The sequence below is a fragment of the Triturus cristatus genome, chromosome 4_2 (assembly GCF_964204655.1).
Source record: "Triturus cristatus chromosome 4_2, aTriCri1.1, whole genome shotgun sequence".
In the NCBI taxonomy this organism is placed as follows: domain Eukaryota; kingdom Metazoa; phylum Chordata; class Amphibia; order Caudata; family Salamandridae; genus Triturus; species Triturus cristatus.
This window is the reverse complement of record NC_140586.1, coordinates 699,658,308-699,682,959: the sequence shown is the minus strand read 5'-3', so window position 1 is coordinate 699,682,959 and position 24,652 is coordinate 699,658,308. Positions and strand designations below refer to the sequence as shown.

General features: G+C 48.6%; 1 protein-coding gene across 4 annotated transcripts in view; it reads right to left on the bottom strand.

Moving 5' to 3' along the window:
- USP24 (ubiquitin specific peptidase 24) overlaps positions 1-24,652 on the bottom strand; it is a 2,082,369-nt gene that overhangs the window by 2,841 nt on the left and 2,054,876 nt on the right. The gene's annotated exons all lie outside the window — the stretch shown is intronic.

Sequence of the window (24,652 nt, the reverse complement as noted above, 5' to 3'; positions counted from 1 at the left end):
ACTCCTTGCTCTATGAAGGGAGTGAGGCGGTCCTGGTCACAGGACCCTCGAAGTCCTCTTGGTGTAAGCTGCTCAGAAAACACCCTCAGGGCAGGATGCAGTTGGTAGCCAATGGGCTACCAGATTCCCTCTCACCTCAAGACCATTTCCTGCAAAGTGTGGCATCTGGGCATCCCAGGATGCACCATTTCGCCCACTCCCAATATGGCAGGTATCCTCTCCTGGCGTGTAGAGCTCCCTAGCCCAACCCAGAGGTGTGGCTACCAAGGGGGCTACAGGCCCCTGGAAAACCGGCTTGGCAATTGGTTTCCCCCTCTCCTGTCCCAAGTGCCAGCCTGAACAACAGAGCAAACCATCTCCCAAATGTTACCCATTTACCCTTCAGAGGTGGCTTCTCCTTTGAAGCTCGCCTTTTATACCAGCACCCATGTGGCTTCCTGAAGGAGAGAGGGGACACACCCCTCCAGAGCAGGCCCCTAGTGTATCCTTTCCTGAGAGTAGTTAGTATATCTCCCCAGGAGGGTAGAAAGCGGTCTCAGCTACAGGACCCTGTGATTAACAAGTATGGGTACAAGGGACTGAAGGTAACAAAGCAGCAACTTGGCTAAAGTTGCACACTGCAACTTGTTACATTAATTTCGACCTGCGAATCAAGTCAGGCTTAGTGTAACAAGTGGTTTGATGCCTTGGATGACCCACTTTGTTGCACCATTCCAGAGTTAGCACAGCTAAAGGGTCAGCTTGTAACTCTGCAGTTGTCAATTGGGCGATCAAGCTTTTCTAAAGAAAAAACATCAGTTTACCGATTTTGCTGCCAGAACACATGTAAAATACATGTTCAGCCCATGAGATATGTTGCACCCTGCCTTCTGACTTGCTACGCCTTTTGTAGGGGTTACTTACACCTTTACCAGTCTGGCTTTACCATTGCTTTAAATGGCAAAGTCGGGAGAGCCTGCAAATGCTGGGCTCTGGAGTATCGTTTTACTTGTTTCCCACCCAGAGTGGTACAACCAGTGCTGTAATCTCTGAGGGGAGGCTCTAGCTTAAATGCACCGAGTACTATTTACTAGGGATTCATAGGTAGGCTAGCTCAACCAATTGGGTAGTAGCCAATTTGACATATCAGTTTAAAAGTAAGGGCACAGGTATGGAGGTTTGGTTAGCAGGCCTCAGAGTACTTTCAGTGTCTAAAAACCAGCAGTATCAGTTCAAAAACGTTGGGGTGGCCATACAAAGAGAGGCATTTCCTTACAGTTAGGCTATGCCAACTGGGGACAAGTCAATTAAACATACACCATTTTAAGGCTCAGAGAATATGCACTGTATCCTGTTTAGCAGGGCTTGGGGCATTTCATAGTCATTACACCAGTACCTAGTAGTAAACATGGGGTCAGAAAAGGGGGAGGGAAGGGGGTAAACCTGCAAAAAGCCTGTTTCCTTACAGCCACTTAGAACCAAACAGATGTATAGGGCTTGGGGTACAACTTGTCTTTTGAGCAGCATGTGACAAGAACGTAGATTCAAAGTCATGGCTAGTTTTGCCACACTTCATACAGTTTTGCAGGTAAGTGGATAATGGTGTTCTGCTAAGTATGCCACTTTGTTCTTGCTGCTTGATGTCACTTTTGGGCCAATAGAGTAGACAAGAAGGACAGGGTTTCTGGCACATCTGCTTCACGGATCATGGTATCTTTATCAAGACCCATTATGGTATTTTTCTCAAAACCTTTGGGTATGCTTATGTCAAGAGCCCCACTTGGATTATATATTAATGAAAGGGATTGCAACAAAGAACATGTTTATTAAAGGGGATGCAGGCACCCTACACAGTCTAGTTCATTGCGTTTCAGAGTATCAGGGCTAACCAATCAGCAATGGTGTGCACCTTTAGTCTCAAAATTGACCCAGGTAATGCTGTGCAGGCAGCCTAGGAGTTTGTAATTATTATCGGGAGGAGTATCTCATTGCACACCGCAACTACGTCTAGGCACTGCTTTGTTACACATTCGCTTTAGGAGTGTTGTTTCTTTGTCTGTGTGCCAAGAACAAGTTATACTTTCTTTCGGTAACAATATATCTGTAAGAAACATTAGTTAGTTAGATTCCTTACCTTAGAATATCCCCAGGCGTCAGGCTGGATCCGGAAAGATTTTTCGTCAGCAGTACCATTGCGCATCGGTAGGCGCCGTCTGCGACTCCTCGTCCGTCGTCGACGTCGTGACAGCTGGGATGACGTCGGAGTACTTAGACGCCGCCCTCGCGCGCTACCGTCAGTTCTTGTACATAGCTTTCCGCGCCAGGAACGCAGAGCCATGCAAGAAATAGACACTGGTGCCAAAAAACTAGGCCCTGAAAGGAATGACCTTAACCCTAGATATCAGTTCGCAGAACGGGGAGGATGGGTGGGGCGGTAAGGAATCTAACTAACTAAATGTTTCTTACAGATATATCGTTACCGAAGGTAAGTAACTTGTTCATCTGAAAGAAACACGTTAGTTAGATTCCTTACTTTAGAATAGATACCCCAGCAATACCAACCACGGAGGTGGGTCTGCGAATCAAGATCACACCAGGAAGTCCTGGAGAACGGAACGTCCAAAGAAGCCGTCTCTCCGGACTTGGCTGTCCAGGCAGTAATGTTTGGCAAACGTGTGCAGCGAGGCCCACGTTGCTGCCTGACAAATGTCCTGCAGAGGGACTCCCCGTTCCAAGGCAGTAGTAGCCGCTGTGGCCTGAGTGGAATGAGCCCTCAGCCCCACAGGAGGATCCTTCTCAGCCAAGGAATAACAGGCCTTAATGCACAAAACGACCCACCGAGAGATGGTCCGCTTGTGCACTGCCCGCCCCTTCTTAGCGCCCACATAGCCAACGAAGAGTTGGTCGTCCACCCGGAACTGTGTTGTGCGGTCCAGATAGAAGGAGAGCGCACATTTTGGGTCCAGACGGTGGAGCTTCTCTTCCTCCTTCGAGGGATGCGGAGGCGGAAAGAAGGTGGGCAATGTAACAGACTGGCCGATGTGAAAGGCAGTAACCACCTTAGGAAGAAAGGAAGGACGAGTCCTTAACACAACTTTGTCCGGATGGACAGAGAGGAAAGGTGGTTTAGAAGAAAGAGCCTGGAGCTCACTCACTCTTCTGGCAGAGGTGATGGCAACCAGGAAAGCAGTCTTGAGAGTCAGAAGACGAAGAGGACAGTTATGGAGTTGCTCAAAAAGAGCGCACATTAGATAGGTTAACACCAGATTCAAGTCCCACTGATGCATTACGAAAGGGACAGGAGGAAACATGTGAGTAATGCCTTTTAAGAATCTAGCAACAACAGGGGACTGGAAAAGAGAAGGCTGATCAGGAAGCCGTAAGAAGGCAGAAACAGCTGAAAGGTATCCTTTGATGGTGCCCAGAGCAGAGCCCTGCTGGGCCAGGGAAAGAAGAAAGAGGAGAACCTCAGAAAGAGGGGCAGAAAGGGGATCCACAGCCTTTGCTGTGCACCATGCCACAAATTTGTTCCACCTGCAGGCGTATACCATTTTAGTGGAGGGACGCCTGGCTGCCAGAATGACATCACAGACTTCAGGAGGCAAGTCAAATGGCATCAACTGCCGCCGCTCAATCTCCACGCATGGAGGTGGAGGCTGGACAGGTTCGGGTGGAGGACCGTCCCCTGCTGCTGCGACAGAAGGTCCTCCTGAAGAGGAGGTCGACTCGAAAGAATAGACCAAAAAGTTATTCAAAAAGTGACTAAGGGTATGCTCTTCCCGGATCTGTGCTTACTGGCGTGGAAAAAAGAAGAACCGAAGTCTGAGCGCGAGGCGGCGTCTAAGTACTCAGACGACGTCATCCCAGCGATCACGATGCCGACGACGGACGCGGAGCCGCAGACGACGCCTACCGACGCGCAAGGGTACTGCTGACGAAAAATCTTTCCGGATCCAGCCTGACGCCTGGGGATATGATAAGGTAAGGAATCTAACTAACGTGTTTCTTTCAGATATCTTTTAAATACTTGACAGTTTTGTCTAGGCAAAGTTATAATGGAAATTTACGTACAAGACATATCCTATCCAAATCAGGTTTGGCTAGCCATCCTCCTTAATAGTAAAGAAGAGTATAGTGAAGAAGCCCCTTGTGGCACTCGTGACTGATTGATACACAGGTTATTGAACTGACAGAATGATGGATAAATTCTTCTAGATCATTTTTTACAGGTAATATCAATCGGCTGATGACACTAACATTTGATCCTGTAGCACAATGGATGAGATGAATTATTGGTATGGTAGGTCTGCAATAAATTGGACTGAGTGCTGGTATGATGCTCCATTCTAACTCCTTTTGATAAAAATATGTTACTGGCTGGAGAAGGGTATCATTATTAGAAAGCACCTAACTCACATCACTGAAAAAGGCACAATACATATATAAGCTGCCCATACTTATAAAGCCAATCATTATAAGATTGACTTAATCTGCGACATTATGAATAGCCAGCCTCCTTTACCACTGCTCCTCCATGCCTTCACTTTGGAAGGCTATTGTGGAGCTGCACAGCTTGCTGGAGCCTCAGTAAGAAAATGGAAATCTTTTCCCATCAATGTGGGATAAATATCACTCTGCAACTAGAGATAAATATTGAGCTGTTTACCTGGGAGTATTAATCATACTGTTATAAAGTACCTTATAGGTTAAACAAATTGATTTAAAGACCTTGTTGAACAAGTTACTTACCTTCGGTAACGAGGTATCTGTAAGAGACATATATTAGTTATAGATTCCTTACCTTACAATTACCCCCAGGCGTCAGACTGGATGAGGAGACATTTTTTCTTAACAGTACCCCTGCACGTCAGTAGGTGGTGTAGGTCAGCTCCGCATCAGTCGTCGTGTCACTGGGATGACGTTGCGGTGTCCACTTAGACGCCGCCCCTGCACGCTAACATCAGTTCTAACATTACTTTCCATGCCAGAAGCGCAGAGCCAAGCAAGACACTGACCACTGGTGCACAAAACTAGGGCCCTGTAAGGGAGTCCTTATCCCTAGAAGTCAGTTCGCAGAACGGGGAGGATGGATGGGGCGGTAAGGAATCTATAACTAATACAGGTCTCTTACAGATACATTGTTACAGAAGGTAAGCACCATGACCATCTGAAAGAGCCTATTAGTTATAGATACCTTGCCTTAGAATAGATCCCTAGCAATACCAACCCCGGAGGTGGGTCCGCAAACTAAGTTCACACCAGGAAGTCCTGGAGAAGAGAACGGCTGAAAAAACAGTCTCTTTGGACTTGGCTGTCCAGGCAGTAATTCTTAGTAAACGTGTGCAGGGATGCTCATGTGGCTGCCTGGCAAATGTCAACCAGAACTCCACGTCCCAAAGCAGTAGTAGCTGCTGTTGCACTGGTAGAGTGGGTGTGCAGTCCTACTGGAGATTCCTTTATGGCCAAAGAAGAACAGATCTTAATGTATAGGACGACCCATCGAGAGATGGTACGTTTCTGCACTGCCCGACCTTTCTTGACACTCACAAAACCCACAAAGAGTTGATTGTCGACCCGGAAGTCTTTAGTCGACAATCAAGGTCAAGGATGAAAGACAGCTCATGTTTTGGGTCCAGAGGAATGTCTCTCCTCCTCTTTGGAAGGGAGGTGGGAAGAAGGTGGGCAATGTGATGGTCTGACCCATGTGGAAAGAGGTAACCACTTTGGGCAGAAAAGAGGGCCTAGTACGGAGGACTACTTTAGCCGGATGGACAGCAGGAAAGGGAGGTTTGGAAGATAAAGCTTGAAGCTCACTCACCCTGCGAGCAGAAGTGACGTTAAGCAAGAAAGTAGTCTGAAAAGTAAGGAGACAGGAGGACAATAATACAGCGGCTCAAAGGGAACGCACATAAGATAAGAGAGGACAAGATTCAAGTCAAACTGGGGCATTACAAAAGGAGAAGGAGAATGCCTTAAAGAAATCTGTTAACAATAGGGGACTTGAAAAGAGAATGCTGATCAGTAAGGCGAAGAAAGGCGGAAATGGCCGATAGATAGCCTTTAAGAGAGCCCAGAGTAGAGCCCTGGTGGGCCAAAGAAAGAATTAAGAGGAGAACCTCTGAAAAAGGGGCAGAAAGGGGATCCACAGCCTTTGCTGTGCACCATGCCACAAGTTTATTCCACCTACAGGCGTATACCGTTTTAGTGGAGGGACGCCTGGTTGCCAAGATGACATTACAGACTTCAGGTGGAAAATCGAAAGCTAACAACTGTCGCCGCTCAAGCTCCACGCAAGAAAGCGGAGGCTGGACAGGTTTGGGTGGAGGACCATCCCCTGCTGCTGCGACAGAAGATCCTACAGAAGAGGCTGTCTGATCGGAGGTTCGATGGCCATGCTCAAGAGCTCGGGGTATCAGACTCTTCGTGCCCAGTCCGGAGCCACAAGAATGACTTGGTCCCGGTCCCGCTTGATCTTCTTCAGCACTCTAGGCAGAAGTGGTACAGGTGGAAAGGCGTACAGGAGGCCGCAATTCCACTTGCGACGGAAAGCGTTGCCGAATGAGTGCCACCTTGGAAACTCCAACGTGCAGAACTTTCTGACATTGCCTGTTCTCTTCGGTAGCGAATAGATCTAACCAAGGCTCTCCCCACTGCTGAAAGAGACCTTGTACCACCACTGAGTGAAGACGCCATTCGTGATCCATCATGCACCGGCAGCTGAGTTTGTCCACCCTGGCATTCAGGGAATCTGCCAGGTGTTGAACCACCAGAGATATGCCCTGATGTTCCAGCCATGCCCAAAGGCGAAGAGCCTATTGACATAGGGTCCACGACCCCACCCCGCCCTGTCTGTTGCAGTACCACATGGCGGTGGTGTTGTCTGTGAACACCTGCACTACTCTTCCTTTGACATAAGGAAGGTATGCCTCCAGTGCAAGACGAATCGCCCAGAGCTCCTGAAGGTTGATGTGGAGCCCGGACTCCGCCGGAGACCAGAGGCCCCTGATCTCCACCTCTCCCATGTGGCCGCCCCATCCCAGGAGTGACGCACCCGTCAATACTGTGAACTCTGGTTGGGGAAGGGAGAGGGATCTGCCGTTGACCCAATCCTGGTTTGTGAGCCACCACTGCAACTGACTTGCAGCCCCTCCGAGATCTGGACAACATCGAAAAGATTCCCCTGGTGCTGCGCGCACTGGAACTTCAGGTCCCACTACAGAGCATGCATATTCCATCTGGCATGATCCGCCAGCAGGATGTAGGAGGTCATGAGAACCAGCAGCCTTAGGGTCATTCTCACCGAAATCCCGGATATAGGCTGACACATTTGTATCATAGCCCGAATATCCCGGACTCACTGCTCGGGAGGATAGACACGAAACTGCGCTGTGTCCAGAACCGCTCCGATGAAAAGGAGCTTCTGGGAGGGAATCAGGTGCGTCTTCTGCATGTTAACTATGAAACCCAGCGAATGCAGGAGGTCTGCCGTAGTCTGGATGTGGGAGACAACATCCTGGGGTGAGCCTGCCTTCAACAGCCAGTCGTCGGGATAGGGGAAGACTGGAATCCCTGATCTGCGCAGATGAGCTGCGACCAATGCCATCACTTTCATGAACACCCGAGGGGCGCTGGTAAGGCCAAGGAGGAGCACAGTAAACTGAAAATGCCCGTGGCCTACCGTGAACTGTAGGTAACGCTGGTGGGCAGGAAAGACGGTGATGTGAAAGTAAGCATCCTACAAGTCTAACACTACCATCCAGTCTCCAGTGTCGAGGGCTGACAAGACTTGAGCCAAAGTTAACATAGTGAACTTCTCCTTCTGGAGGAAGTGGTTGACGTCCCTGAGGTCTAAGATAAGACGCAGGTCTTTGTCCTTCTTGGGTACCAGGAAGTAGTGGGAGTAGCAACCACGACCTACTTCTGGCACAGGGACGCGTTCAATAGCTCCCTTGGCCAGAGAGCCACAACTTCCTGGCGGAGAAGGGCCAAATGATCCTCCGACATGCGATGGAGTGTTGGTGGCATGGAGGGAGGGGTAGTCCCAAAGGGGAGGGAGCAGCCTCTTCAGACTATCTGCAAAACCCACCTCTCCGACGTGATGTTGTGCCAGTTGGGGGTGGTGGCAGATCCTGCCGCCCACTAGCAACTGGTGGCCCTGAAAGGTCAGACTAAAAAGGTTTGGAGGCTGCTGCAGGGGGGGGCATTAGTGGACTGGCCTGCCCGCTGGCCCCCATACCCACGACGCTGGGTTCCACGTCCCCGTGGCTCTGGGTGGAACGTGGTGGGGCACCCCTTCCGTAGCCACAAAAGGCAGACTGCATGGGGCGTGAAGTTGCTGCTAGGCCCAAGGATCTGGCCGTAGCCCTAGAGTCCTTGAAACGCTTGAGCGCGTTGTCCGCCTTGTCACCAAACAGGCGACGGCCATCAAAGGGCATGTTCAAAAGGGTAGACTGGACATTCCTAGAGAAGCCAGACGTTTTCAGCCAGGCATAGCGCCTCAGGACTACTGACGTGGACACTGTTCTACCCAGCGAGTCGGCGCTATCCAGCCCACACCGGATGGTGAACTTTACTGCGCTCGACTCAGCAACAATGCAGGTGAGCATGGCCCGGGCCTCCTACGTTCACTGCGGCAGCACTTAAGCAACCGTATCCCACACCGTGTGCGTGTAACGGCCCAAGAGACATGCAGTGTTCACCGACCGCAGTCCTAAGCTGACGGAAGAAAACATCTTCTTCCAAAGATGGTCCAGGTTCTTGGATTCCCGATCTGGGTTTGCAGTAGGAAAAGCGCTTTTTGAGGATGAGGCTTGGACCACCAAGCTCTCAGGGGTAGGGTGTTGGGAGAGAAAAAGTGGGTCGCCCGGGGCTGGGCGGTGGCGTCGGGCAATCATCCTGTCCACAGGAGCCCCTGTCCTGGGCTTGGGCTTAGTGCCCAGAAGGATGTCAGTGAGGGCCTCAATTAAATGCAGCAGGGGCTCCGAAAAGGCTGCAGCTGGCTGAAGCACCTCAGTCAGGAGGTTAGTCCTGACAGCTACCACAGGAAGCTCGAGGCCAAGGGCCTTAGCAGCCCTACGCAACACCACAGCATAGTAAGCTCTCTCCTCTATAGCCACGGTAGGGGGAGAAAGCATACAAAGGTCTGGGGAGGTATCCATACCACTGGCATCACCCAAATCCTCTCTACAGTCCAGCTACTCAAGTTGGTCTGCTAGAGGGTCAATAAACCCCTCCCAGTCCTCCTCACCCTCCTCTGGCTGACACTCAGGGTGGTAGGGAAGGCCAGGGATGAACAGCAGTACAAAAGTACCCTCCGGTGCCGGTACCAATGTCGGTCTGGCACCGTGTCCACGTCGGGCGTGAGGCTGGGGTCAACGTTGGTTAGGGGTCGGGCGTAGCCACTGGAATCGGCACTGGGGAAGGTACAGTGAGGTTGACCGGTACCATTCCGGATCCAGGCCTGGATTCTTGGGGACCCTGCTGCGCCGGAGCTGCCAGTACAGGAGGCCCAGGGCCCCCAGCCAAGTACATGGGGCCCGAAGGCACACCTGCGGAGTCGGGCTACCCAAAGATGCTGTGCAGCACTTCGTAAAATTGACGATGCTTGGCAGGGGACACTCTGGGAAAGGGAGGGATGCGTGGAGCCGTCCCAGCGGGCTCCGAGGAAGGAGCTGGAGAGCGACGACGTTCCAGGTACCGCATCGCATCAGCTGACGGACAGGGGAAAAGGCGAAGAGTGACGATGCTTCTTTGACTTCTTTTTGTGCTTTCACTTACCCAAGGAGTGCGAAGACTTTGATGACAAGTGGTGATGGCTCTGCGACCGGTCCCACGACCTTCCCCTCGACCGGGACCTCTGAGCGGCGTGGAGAAGACTGCTGGGCCTCCAAAAGCTTTCAGGCTCCTGCAAAGACTTCGGGTTCAGGGCCCGGCAGTCAGAGCACAACTTCGGGTTGTAGTTGAGCTTCAGGCACCAAAGGCACACGAGGTGCAGATCGGTGACCGACATCAACTCGTGACAAGTCATAGGGCTTGAAACCGGGCCGACACTTGACATTCCTCATACACCAAGAGTCGAAGACTCAAAAGACGTTGACAAAAAGTAAAAAAAAGTCAGTCCAATGTGACTAAGCGGCTAGCTCTCTCCAGATCTGCAATGGCTGATGCGTAAAAAGAAAGAACCGACGTTAGAGCGCAGCGGCGGCGTCTTAGCAGACACCGCAATGTCATCCCGGCGACCACGACGACGGACGTGGAGTCCTCCGACGCCACCTACCGACGGGCAGGGGTACTGCTAAGAAACAATTTCTCCAAATTCAATCTGACGCCTGGGAGTAATTCTAAGGTAAGGAATCTATAACTAATAGTCTCTTTCAGATTAACATATTACTTCCCTTAAGTAACACCTTATCTGGTAGAGACTAATCTAGCCACAAATTCCTAACCTTAGAATATTCCCCTAGCGTCAGACTGGATCTGGAAAATCTTAAGTAGTATCTTTGCACGCTGGTACGTGGAGTCAAACAGCTCCACGTCAGCCGAACTGGATGTGACATGCTTGGTGTATATTATATTGGCATCACCCCAGGGTGCTGACTTCAGTTTCTTTCCATTACTATTTCTACACTAGCAGCACAGACCCACATCAGATGGTTGATTGACCAGTATGCAGATACGAAGGGCTGACAAGTACCTTTTTGGGTAGAAACACTGGTTCGCAGTGTGGGGCGGATCGGAAAGTCGATAAGCATTCTGCGACTTTGATATAGTCTCTACCAGATAAGGCGCTACAGAAGTTAAGTAACGTATTTATCTGATATAGAGTTCTAGCCACAGATTTCTAACCTTAGGATAGATACCAAAGCAATACATCCCCGGAGGTGAGTCTGAAAATTGGCTCAGACCATAAAGTCCTGGAGGATGGAATGGGCAAAGTGACCATCACAGTGGACCTGACAGTCCAGGAAGTAGTGTTTTATAAACAAGTGTAAGGAGGCCCACATAGCTGCCTGACAGATATCCAGGGCAGGGACTTTGCAAGCTAACGCAGTAGATGCAGCTTAGGCTCAGGTGGCTGCTTCCTGGCCAATGCACGTCAGAACTTAATGCAGAGTAGTATCCATCTGGAAATAGTTTTTCTGCACCACCTTCCCTTTCTTTGTTCCTGTGAAGCATACAAAGAGTTGATGGTCCACCCGATGTTCTTTGATATGATGTATATAGGACCATGCCATCCGTCCAGGCCTTGAAGCCTCTCTTCCTCCTTGGAGGGGTGAAGTGGAGCAAAGAAAGTTGGCAATGTGATGTTTTGACAGACGTGCAAGGGTGTTGTAACCTTCATCAGAAAAGAAGGATGGGTTTGAAGAACCAGTTTGCCCGGGAAAAGGCTGGTGTATGGAGGTTGAACAGAAAGAGCCTGTAGCTCACTGACAATGTGATGGCCACCACGAAAACTATCTGAAGTTTCAGGAGCTGGAGAGAAAAACTATGCATGGGTTCAAAAGGAGAACACATCAGGAAGGTCAAAAACAAATTAAGGTCTGATTTGGTCATAACAAAAGGTTTGGGAGGAAACATATGCTGCAGATCTTTCACAAAATGTGTCACAAAATGTGTAACAACATGTGACTTACAAAGGGAAAGTAGGTATGGCAACCACAAAAAAGCAGAGGTGGCCAAAAGATACCCCTTAAGAGTGCTCAGAGCAAGGTCTTGCCGGGCTAAGGACAAAGAAAACAAAACTATTTCGAACAGGGTCAACACGTTTCCCAGTGCACCAAGTCACAAACTTGTCCCAAAAGCAGGCCTATAGGTTTTTGCTGACGGATGTCTGGCTGCGAAGATGACATCTTAGACTTCGGAAGGTTAAGGACACTCAACTATTGCCGCTCAGTCTCCATGCATGAAGGTGGAGCGGGTGCAGGTTCAGGTGCAGAACCCTCTCCTGATTCTGCAACAGAAGATCCTCCTGAAAGGATAGCCTTATCAGAAGACATATGCTTATGCTCAGGAGTTCTGGATACCCTACTCTCCCCACCCAATCCGGACACACCAGGCCTGGTCGGTTCTGATCTTCAGAACTCAGGGAAGGAAAGGTATTGCTGGAAGGGTGTACAGTAGTCCCGTAATCCTGTGTAGTCGGAATGCATCTCCAAGCCAGAGCTGCTTTGGAAACTCTAGTGCACAGAAGTGCTGACACTGTGCGTTCTCGGCGGTGGTGAGCGGATCTAGCCAAGGTTCACCCCAATCCTAAAAGAAACCTTCAGCCACCTCTGGATGCAGACGCCATTCATAATCCGCTAGGCATCGATGGCTGAGTTTTTCTGCCCTGGTGTTTAGAAATCCCGACTGGACCTGCACAACCAGGAAAATGTCCTGACATTACAGATATGTCCAGAGATGCAGAGCCGCCTGACAAAGGGCCCACAACGCCACTTCGCCCTGCATTTTGAAGTACTACATGGCAGTAGTGTTGACTGTAAAAACACCTGAACCAGCTTCCCTTTGATAGAGGGCAGGAAAGCTTTCAATGCTAAGTGAACTGCTACAGAGGGCAGAGGTAAAACAAATATGACATAAAGAGGCCATTGTAACACCATACAGTAACTGGTGTACAGCTGACACATAGATTAATCGCACCGTGACACATTAGCATACATGCACAGTGTGGATCCCTTGCGACTCAATTAATAAAAATGGAAGAAAACAGGTGGGTGGAAAAGCTCTTCCAATCCGGATGTTTAGAGGGAACCCCAATAAACCCCAAGCTCTTAAGTGGTGAAAGTTATAATGTGCGAGAATATAACAGCTACGTAATGTCCGAGCAACCGCATATAAAGCAGCAAAGAAAAGACGGAAAAGTGCAATACACACCAACCAATTCCAAAAGATCATGCATAAATAAAACGTCGCCAAATACCTCCACTGTCTCTGGTAGAAATCGGAGGTGAGGGAATGAAAGCAACAGTAGTCAAAAACCAAGTCCATCCAAGGCCTAATCTCCCCTACGAGAATGACTGAAAAATATCTAGTCAGAGTATCACCTACTTCTCATATGGTGATAATTCCATCCCACATGTATATAGGACGATATTCCACAGTTCAGGTTAGGTATTCAGAATTCGAACTTGCCGATGATCCTAATTTGATCCGATTATATCTAAAAGCAGAAACCGAAGAAATATATCTATATGTCCTGATAAGTTTTAAAGTGAAATCATACCACACATCCTCCAACGATATCCCAATTACACCAAGCAATGTTCCAAGCATTCAGCTCATATGGTGAAATATTATCCTTATGCGTGGCATTGGGGATCACATAGAATGCTCTTGGCGCATATCAAGCCTGTATCATAATCTATATTTTTATATACCCTAGGAAATGGCCATTATTTATAGTGTGTTAAAGAACACATACTCTAATATGCCACAAAAGTATAATTTATCACTCCCTTAAGCTCACTATCAAGACAAGTAGTCGTGCAGTCATAAGTGCTAATTGCGAGCGTAGGCTCAAATGTCAAGAAACCAACCCTCCGCTTACCAATGCGTTAGGAGACGGACAGGTAAGTACCCTGTAGGCGTCCTCTTATATGAGGCGATCCCACATACCAGTAAGTAAAATTGCCCAATGTAACCAAACCGGTTTCGTTAATCAATAGTCAAATGGTGCTACATCGTATATCCACATTCTCCCATCCTTACCGATGCAATTGAGTAGTCCGTCTTCAGAGAGCCAACCGTGTCCTCGAGTACGAGATGCGCTTCCAAACAAACCTGCATTTAAATAGCTCCCACGTTTTACAGCCAGTAAGCATGGAGAGAGGACAATAGACTGTCACCTCCCTCTATGGGCGCCATCTTGAATTGTGTATCTATTGGTCTGAAGATTCAAACTCATAGTGGGCGCCATCTTAAAGCGGAGTCACTCATCCGACATGCCACCGTAGTGGCCAATCGTAAAATTCCCAAAAGCACTCTCCATAACTATAGTGGGTCCTCATCCATTTCTGTCCACAAATATTTAGTGCCATACAAAGGATACCTCTGATATGTAAGTATACAATACAATGTTCAATACGCCATTTGTAGAAACATTCTCGGGCGCCATATTGGTGTGTGCACCCTTGCACCTGTTTATTTTTAAGCATCATAAGGTGCCACGGAAATCTGGAAGATCAGCCTGAGCCAATAGGGCCCATAGCTAAGGTCCACACAGGCTATATTCTAAATAAAAGCGGTTAAACAGCATCTCACACTATATCTATTATTTCAAACGGACTAGTCCTCGAACAAGAAAAAATCATTTCTGACCTGATGCTGTTAATAAAAATAAACAAGATGCTACCCAAAAAAGTGGCACCAAGAATAAACGTAGATATCAGTGACAAATATGACACCAAAAACAACTGAAAATCATATGTATATGTGAGTACATATATAGTTTCACATAAGTGGGTGCAATCAAATGACTGCGCAATTCAAACAATCTAAAGAGAAACGCGTGGCAATATATTCTAATCCCTGACACTAAGTAATATCCCCCAATTATTCAAGATTCACACTTCTTATCTTAGCCACAGTTCATATCGATCCCATTCGGTTTCCTCTTGATCAGAGTACAAAAAAAAAAAAAAACTCGAGATCATTCAACATCGCCCCACCAACACCACAGTGCTGGTCATAATCAGTATGCATTGGACTTTCCATCTTCTCAAGGTGCTTATAATTATGTATGTTTCCTTTAATGTGGGATGAAAATTACCTAATTTCGGGTACTCCCACACGACAAGTGTGAGCAACAGAAAGTGTTATATCATTTTGTAAATGACTATCGTAAATGGATATCAAAAGGGTAGAAAACAGCCATATCATAACATCTCCTCAAACCCCTCAAAGAAACAGAGGCAAATTGAAACATGTATGTCGAAAACATGTTAAGTTCAAATCCTTTCATTATTTTACATGACTGTACTATTGATCAACATAACCTCTTATACATTTTCATATATCGGACATCAGATACATACCCAACCAAAAATGACATCTGCCCAGAAAGCAATGCAGCTCCTGATCTAAATTGAGCCCTATCTCAGTACTTCGTAGTCTTAGAATCCAAAATGCTTCGCGTCTGCGAAATGCCAGTTCCCTGTTGCCACCCCTAGGGTGTCTTGGGGTCTGATCAATCCCCAAAAAATTGAAGTCTCTATTCCTGTTTTGAGAAGGGCACTGCACTATATGTGCTGTGATCGGGTATCTATTGTCACCTTGCTTGACAGCTCTCATATGCTCCCCAATTCTCTCTCGTAAGGTACTGATGGTGCTGCCCATATACCTCTTGCTACACTTGCATTGAATGATATATACAACAAATGTTGTATTACAATTGATGTTAGACATAAGTCTGTATATTTTGTCACCAGGGCCATCAAAATGTGTTTTCTTGTTACAGGCCCACTTACATACATTGCAATGACCACATCAGTACAATCCGTCTGCCTTCAGAATGTGCCAATGCCGACTGAGGCTACGCACAAGTATCCCTGACAGTGTATCGTAGCTTGTGACTATGCGTATTTTCTCATTCTTCTTAGTAACCTTTTTTTGTTCTCTCAATGTGTCCTGTCTTTTAATCTGCTGTATTCTTTGTTTGGCTCTCGTGAGTGTATTCTTAACATAACCCCTCCTTTCGAAGTGAGCCATCATTCCTTTTGCATATTCTTCAAATTCAGGGTCATAGCTGCAATTACGTCTCGCCCGAATTCGATCTCCAAAGGGGATAGCCCTAATCTGGTGTGCAGGATGGGCGCTAGAGGCATGTAGCAGCGCGTTGCAAGCAGTTGTTTTGCGAAAGAGTCTGCTATGGATCTTATTATCCCTGATATATAGTTCCACATCTGTAAATTTAATCAGACTCGTACCATATTCAAAGGTGAACTTGATGTTACATTCATTATTGTTTAGGTGTTCAATGAAACCAAATGTTGGTCAGTGCCACCAGTCCAGATCATTAGGCAGTTGTCAATAAACCTCCCCCAAAAAATGATAGAATCATTCCATTTAGTGCCCATGGGACCCCAGATCCACGTCTCCTCGAACTAAACCATAGAAAGGTTGGCCTACGAGGGAGAGAATCTGGAGCCCATGGCAACCCTTCATTACTGCCGATACCATTTCTATTTGAATAGGAATACATTGTTTTCCAGGATCAGCTTAATCATGTTGATCAGCATTTCAGAGTATGGTCCCATGCACTAGCTGGTCTGGTGTTCACAATTCTTCTAATGGCATGCAACCCAATTTCTCTCTTAATACTCGTGTATAAAGCTGTGACATCTAAAGTCACTAAAATCATGTTTGCCTCCCAATTCAAATCCGTTACCGTCCCCAAAATATGCTTAGAGTCACGGATATACGAGGGTAAATTGCTTACCAGTGATTTCAAAAAGATATCCACATACTCCAATATTCTCTTGGTTGGCCCATCATTGCCAGATATGATGGGTCTACAGGGTGTAAAGGGGAGGTTCTTGTGGACTTTGGTAATGTGTGTATACACAGATATCTAGGACGATCAACCCGTAAGTAAGTAAATCCTCATCCTCATCCAGTAGACCCTGCCCGTGCCATTGTTTTACTTGTCTACTGATATGGTCTGTCAGTGACCAGATTGGGTTGGTGGGGAGCAGCTCATAGCAATCGTGATCATTAAGTTGAGATAAAAAAAATTGTTTGTAGTCTGTACTTTGCACAATCACTATGTTCCCCCCTTTATCGGCCATCCCTCATCAAATTTATCATAGATTCTCTTTCCTTATATGTCAACTTTTCTCTCATGTTGGGATTCTGTTTCTTCTTGTCCATATATCTGTCCAAGTCAGAAAGTACTAATTTATGGAAGATGTCTATGTTGTTGCCTGTATGTAATGTGGGTGTCTGTTTGGATTTCTCTTTCAAGCCACTCGTAATTGAGAAGTCACTTACTACACTCAAATCTCTCAGAACCATATCAAAAGTTATCAATTCATCCTCACAATCGGTCAATGATAACAGTAGCTTTGTGTCTATCAAATTCTGAATGGAAAGTTCACTAGACGCACACACCCCATGGCACTGCCGTAAAACTTTATTTTCTGAATTCATCAACTGAAAATGATTTTTAATCTTTATTCATCCTATGAATTTGTAGAAATATACTTTCAAATCATATATGTCTCCAACAGTACTTGGACAGAAACCCATACCCTTAGTTAATAAGGACATCGCATCTTTACAGCACCGTCATCTGATATCGTCCTAGTGTAAACACATGTGTTACGTTTTCTGAGTGGCGCCAGTATACCTAGTTATATATCACCGATCATTGGAACCATCCAAGGAGACAGATTTGACTTTGGCACGTTGACAGTGAACCCCAGCGAATGCAGGAGGTCCGCTTTGGTCTGGAGGTGAGTGACGAGTGCCTGTGGTGAGCCTGCGGAAGACTGGAACATCCGATCACCAAAGATGTGCTGGTAAGGCCAAAGGGGAGTACAGCAAGCTGAAAGTGCTCCTGGGCCATCATGAACCGCAGGCAACACCGATGGGATCTCAGGACGGGAATATGATCTCAGGACGGGAATATGAAAATATGCATCCTACAGGTATAGCTCTACCATCAAGCCTCCAGGGTCCAGCACAGACAGGACCCGAGCGAGTGTGAGCAGCTTGAATTTTTTTTTCTTCAGAAAAAGTATTGGAGGTCGCTCATCTGGAAGGCCTCCGTCATTTTCTGGCACCAGAAAGTGGAGGGGTAGGCAACCACGACCTACTTCTGATGCAGGTACCCTCTGGATAGCTCCTTTCGCCAAAAGAGCCTGCACTTGACACAGCAAGAGAGGTAGTTCTCTGTCAGGTGATGCGAGGAACGTGGCAGGGTTTCCTGTGATTGGGAGGGCATAACCCTGCAGAACAATTTCGAGCACCCATTGTCTACAGTTATGTGGAGAAAAGAAGATACCTACAGCCCTTTGTCGGCCCACCAATACGTGCTACTCAAGGATCACAAGAAAAGAAGACAAAACTGGAAAGAATGGATACAATTACGAAAACATGCTGAAGAAGCAGACACTGTTTAAAAAAAACTTAAAACATCAGCAACCATCTACATTCTCACTGCGTCCAGCATGTTAGGAAAGTTGGACATTGGAAAAGTAGACAGCTAAAGAACAAGTTACTTACCTTCGGTAACGATATATCTGTATGAAACATAGGTTAGTTATAGATTCCTTACCTTAGAATATCCCCCAGGCGTCAGACTGGATCCAGAATTTTTTTTGTCAGCAGCACCCCTGCACGTCGGTAGGTGGCGTCGCTCGACTCTGCGTCCGTCGTCGGTGTCGTGGTCGCCGGGATGATGTCACGGAGGTTATTTAGACGCCGCCCTTGCGCGCTGACGTCCGTTCTGTACACGACTTTTCGCGCCAGGAACGCAGAGCCATGCAAGACACTGACCACTGGTGAACAAAATTAGGGCCCTGAAAGGATGTCCTTAACGCACAAGTTAATTACTTGTGTAAAGATATATCTGTAAGAGACATTAGTTAGTGATAGATTCCTTGCCTTAGAATATTCCCAGGCGTCAGACTGGATCCGGAGTTTGTCAGCAATACCCTTGCGCGTCGGTAGGCATCGTCGTGCAGGTCCGCGTACGTAGCTGGCGTCGTAGTCGCCGAGAAGACGTCGGAGCTACTTCGACGCGCCCACGCGCGCTGACGTCAGTTCTGTAAACGACTATTCCGCGCCAGGAACGCAGAGCAATGCCAGAGACAGACAACTGGTGTAGGAGAGTAGGGTCTGCTTTCTATGTTCACCCCCACTTTTTGCTTTTGCTTCACTGGTTTTCGACTTAGATGTGGCTGTGGGCCTGCTAATCAGACCCACAGCCCAGCTGTTCTCTCTCTAAATTCACACTATGTACTTTAGGTGCATAACCCAATTGGTAAGGATCACCTTATTGGCCCCTGTACAGTGTACCTTAGGTACCCAGGCCATAGGTGTACCCTAGGCCTACCAGGGGCTGCAGCATGTATTATGCCACCCCTGGCCTGGCCTTCCATTATGACACAACTGGCTGATCACTCAGCTGGGGCAAGGTCGTGTAATCACCCCTTGCTTAGGTGTAGTATTACTATAATTATATATAGAAACATGTGTACCTATCAGCCACTCCTATGGCAGGCCTTAACAATCCTGGAGGCAGAGTGCTTGGTAACATGTGAGATGGTGCTCTAGCATGAGCTGAGCCTGTCTGCAGCTTTCAGAACCATGTCCTTATAGCTGTTCTATGATATAGCCTACCATATACTCTTAAAGTACCTTATAATCTTAAACGGTTATGGTAACTATGATTTGGCTTTATCAAAACATGTTGTGTAAGGTGTCTAACACTTTGGAATAATACCCCCATCCCATTTCTGGCAATGAGGATATTATTCCTCCCTTTTAGAGGGAGAAGACATGTTGAAACCTACTTACCCGGTTAAAGTTAACCAGAGCCCCAGCATCACAAAATGGATGCTGCTGCCACAGACACAAGTCTGACCTCCTGCTGCTAGGAGTCCTTCCAGCGCGGGAGGCTTGGACAATAGGTTTCCTGCCTTGGGAGGTGCAAGCACCACCCCAGACAGGACTTAGTGTATTGGGGTAGGGAGGGATGAAAGAAACTAGACACTGCTTGGGGCACACAAGGTCTCCCATGCATAGTCCAGTTCAAACCGGCACTGGGGCACTCCAGCCCCAGCTCTGGCGCGAAACTGGACAAAGGAAAGGGGGTGTAACCACTCCCCTTCCTGGTCCCACCCATAGGAAGGACATTGCAGGTAGCCCAGCCCACTAGCCCAGTATATCAGTAGGTAGCTGAGCCCTGCAGAATTAGATTATCCTGAATCTGCAACTTGAACAGAAACTCTAGACCTTCGACATTCGACCTCAGGAAGAAGACTGAAGAATCTCCCTTGTGGCCAAGGAGTGACCACCCTGGGCAACCAGGCACCATCCAGCGACCGCTGCTTGCTTTGCAACTGATCCTACGAGGGACGACTGCAGAGACTGACCAGCACCGTGACTTCCAGACACCTCTGAACCAGATCCACAGACAGCAAAGCTGAGACCCGTGGAGGCGACGAGGGACGTGGGACCGGCGAGTTGGGAAAAGTGGCTAGTAACTGACTAGCGCGACTTCTGAGGCTTCCTCGAGGCTGTGCTTGGGGAATTGAGAAGCCCCAATCCCGAGAACCATCTGCAAAGAAGATCAGCTCCCCACACTTCACGTGTTCTGCGTGGGGCCCTTCTGCACTTGAGTTGTTCGACGTGTTGTCCGGTTGCTGGCCCGTTGGCTAGTGACCTCTGCGACGACGAACCTTTGATTTTATCTTGCTGGTCCGGCTCCTCCAGACTGGCACTCGCTCCTCTGTGAAAGAGAAGCACCCCAGACCTTCCTGGTCTGCACCAGAAGCAAGTCCTCCATTCTGCGTGGGTTCCGCTTGCCAAGGCTTGTTGGGTCCTAGTTTGACATTGACGCCGCCGACAGCAAGAGCCTTCGTGGGACAGCTCATCTCCTGGTCGTCCTCGACGCCTCCTGGTACCCGTGGCTGCTGCGACAAGCTTCACCTTTTCACCTGCATCGTCACGACATCGCCTGGTTCCTTCCTGGTTCCTTCCGGGCTCCTGGCTGGTGACCTAGACTCTGTCCCTTCTGCTTGCAGGTACCTTCCTTCTTGATCCCATCCTTGGGCTCCACCGGACACTGTTCACTGACTGCCTGTCAGTAACTTTCCTTCAGGCATCCATAGGAGTCAATGACGAAACCCGAAGCAAGTTCACACCTATGCACCCGCAGCCCGTGGGCTAGGTAACTTGAGTACTCCGGTGCTCACAAGGGTATTGACTATCCTAGGGTCTAGTTTCCAAGTCTCGTACTCCTAGCTACTCCAGAAGTGTCCTAAAACTCTTAATTTCTAATTACTACTATTTCTATCGACTTTTACGCATTACGCGTGAGTGTTTCTACTCTGCACCTGAATCCCGTGGGCCTCCCACTTCCTAACCTTTGGTAGTATAGTGTAGCCCCAGCGATTCCCTAGGCCTATCCTGTGTTCGTGACAGTGGTTCTTATACCGCTTACTTAGTATATGGTTTGCGTGGCCCCTAGGGCCTAACTGTATTACTTACCTGTGTGACTTAATGTATGCTTAAATAAGACTGTGTTGTACTTACCTCGAATCTCATAAAGAGTGCTGAGGGTATTTTGATTAGAATAAATACATTCTATTTTTATATATATCTGTTGTGGTGTCCTTTCATTTGGTATTCAAGGGATTACAAATGGTATAACAGCTGGCTTCACATGCCATACAGAGTTTAGCCTAAGACTGCTCTTGTCCATGCTACCACTAGGACAGCTGGTCTATAAGGTTGACTTTACAACCAATCACCATAAGGGTTGTTTGGACTGATACAAGGTGTACACTAGAATTAGTGACATCATATATCAGGCCAACTTCTCACAACTGGTGATATAGAACTAAGGCCCTGAAAGGGATGACCTGAACCCTAGAGAACAGTTCGCAGAACGGGGAGGATGGGCGGGTGTTAAGGAATCTATCACTAACTAATGTCTCTTACAGATATATCATTACACAAGTCACTTGTGTATCTGAGACACGTTAGTGATAGATTCCTTACCGTAGAATACATACCCAAGCAATACCAGCCCCGGCGGAGGGTCTGCAAAATGAAAATCACAACAGAAAGTCATGGCGAACCGACCGGCCAAAGAAGCCGTCTCTCCGGACTGGACTGTCAAGGCAATAGTGCTTAGTGAAAGTATGCAGCAAGACCCACGTAGCTGCCCGACAGATATATTGCAGGGGAACACCGCGTCCTAATGCTGTAGTAGCTGCTGTCTCCCTGGGAGAATGGGTGCGCAGCCCAACCGGAGGTTCCTTTTTAGCCAGAGAGTAACAGGCTTTAATGCACAAGACAGCCCATCGGGAAATAGTCCGCTTGTGCACAGCCCGACCTTTCTTGGCACCCACGTAGCCAACAAAGAGCTGGGCATCTACCCGGAACTGCTGTGTGCTGTTGAGAGAGAATGAAAGCGCAAGTTTTGGGTCCAGGCGGTGGAGCCTCTCTTCCGCTCTTGAAGGATGCGGTGGCGGAAAGAAAGTGGGCAAAGTAACAGTTTGCCCGAGATGAAAGGCAGTGACTACTTTCGGTAGAAAGGAGGGACGTGGTCGAAGCACAACCTTGTCCGGATGAATCGCCAGGAAAGGAGGTTTACATGAAAGAGCCTGAAGCTCACTCACACGCCTGGCTGAGGTGATAGCCACCAGGAAGGCAGTTTTTAAAGTTAGTAACCTCAAAGGACAGTTATGAAGAGGCACAAAGGGAGCACATATTAAGTATGTGAGAACCAGGTTCAAGTCCCACTGAGGCATCACAAAAGGAATAGGAGGGAAAAGGTGAGTAATGCCTTTGAGAAATCTATTGACAACAGGGGACTTGAAAAGAGTGGGCTGATCAGACAGCCTAACAAAGGCTGAAAGAGCAGAAAGGTAGCCCTTCATAGTGCCCAGAGCAGAGCCCTGCTGGGCTAAAGAGAAGGAACAATAGGACCTCAGAAAGAGGGGCAGAAAAGTAATCTACAGCTTATGCTGTGCACCATGCCACAAACTTGTTCCACAGACAGCCGTATACAGTTTTAGTCGAGGGACGCCTGGCTGCCAGAATCACATTACAGACTTCAGGAGGCAAGTCAAATGGAATAAACTGTTGCCGCTCAATCTCCACGCAAGGAGGTGGAGGCTGGACAGGTTCGGTGGAGGACCGTCCCATGGGGCTGCGACAGGAGATTCTCCAGAAGAGGCAGTCGGATTGGGGGATCCACCCCCATACTGAGTAGCTCGGGATACCAAACTCTTCGAGCCCAGCCCGGTGCCACAAGAATGACTTGGGCCCGGTCGCGTCTGATGTTCTTTAGCACTCTGGGTAGAAGTGGTATAGGCGGAAAGGCATACAACAGACCGCAACTCCACTCGCGACGAAAAGCGTCTACGTGCGAGTGCCGCCTTGGTAACTCCAACGAGCAGAACTGCTGACATTGCACGTTCTCTTCGGTGGTGAATAGATCTAACCAAGGTTCTCCCCACTGCTGAAAGAGACCTTGCGCCGCATCTGAGTGAAGACGCCATTTGTGATCCAACATGCACCTGCGGCTGAGTTCATCCGCCCTGGCGTTCAGAGAACCTGCCAAGTGTTGAACCACCAAGGAAATGCCTTGACGTTCCAGCCATGCCCAGAGACGCAGAGCCTCCTGACATAGGGTCCACGACCCCACCCCGCCTTGCTTGTTGCAGTACCACATTACGGTGGGGCTGTCCGTGAACACCTGCACTACTCTCCCCTTGACAGAGGGAAGGAATGCTTTCAGTGCAAGTAGGATCGCCCTGAGCTCCAAAAGGTTGATCTGGAGCTTGGACTCCGCCGGAGACCAGAGGCCTCTGATCTCTGCCTCTTCCATGTGGCCGCCCCATCCCAGGACGGACGCATCAGTCACCACTGTCTTCTCCAGTTGGCGAAGGGAGAGGGATCTGCCGCTGACCCAACACTGGTCCATGAGCCACCACTGCAAGTACTGTGCAGTGCCATCCGAGATCTGGACGTAGTCGGACAGGTTTCCCCGATGCTGCGTCAATTGGAACTTCAGGTCCCACTGCAGAGCCTGCATATGCCACCTGGCATGATTGATCAGCAGGAGGCCATGAGGGCCAGCAGTCTCAGGTTCTTCCTGTCCAAAACCCAGGACCAGGACTGAAAGATCGGAATCATAGCCCGTATGTCCTGGACTCGCTGTTCGGGAGGAGAAACCCAAAATTGCGCCGTATCCATTACCGCTCCGATGAAAAGGAGCTTCTGAGAGGGAATGCGATGCGACTTCGGCACGTTGATGGAAAACCCCAGCGAATGCAGGAGGTCGGCCGTAGTCTGGAGGTGGGAGACGACTGCCTGGGGCGAGCCCGCCATCAACAGCCAGTCGTCGCGATAGGGGAAGACTGAAACCCCTGATCTGCGCAGATGAGCTGCGACCACTGCCATCACTTTTGTGAACATCCGAGGGGCGCTGGTAAGGCCGAAAGGGAGCACGGTGAACTGAAAGTGCTCGTGGCCTACCGTGAACTGCAGGTAACGCCGGTGGACCTGCAGGATGGGGATATGAAAATAAGCATTCTGCAAGTCCAACGCCACCATCCAGTCTTGTGGGTCTAGGGCAGACAAGACCTGAGAAAGCGTGAGCATCTTGAACTTCTCCTTCCGGAGGAAGCGATTGACGTTCCGGAGGTCTAAGACAGGACGCAGGCCCTTGTCCTTCTTTGGAATCAAGAAGTAGTGGGAATAACAACCATGACCTACTTCTGACCTCGGAACGCGCTCGATGGCCCCCTTGGCCAAGAGGGCTGCAACTTCCTGCTGGAGAAGTGCCAAGTGATCCCCCGACATGTGGTGGTACAGAGGTGGCATGGCTGGAGGGGTAGTGTCTCGAAGGGAAGGGTGTAGCCCTGTCGGACTATCTGCAGAACTCACCTGTCCGAAGTTATGGTGTGCCAGTGGGGGAGGTGATGGCGAATCCTGC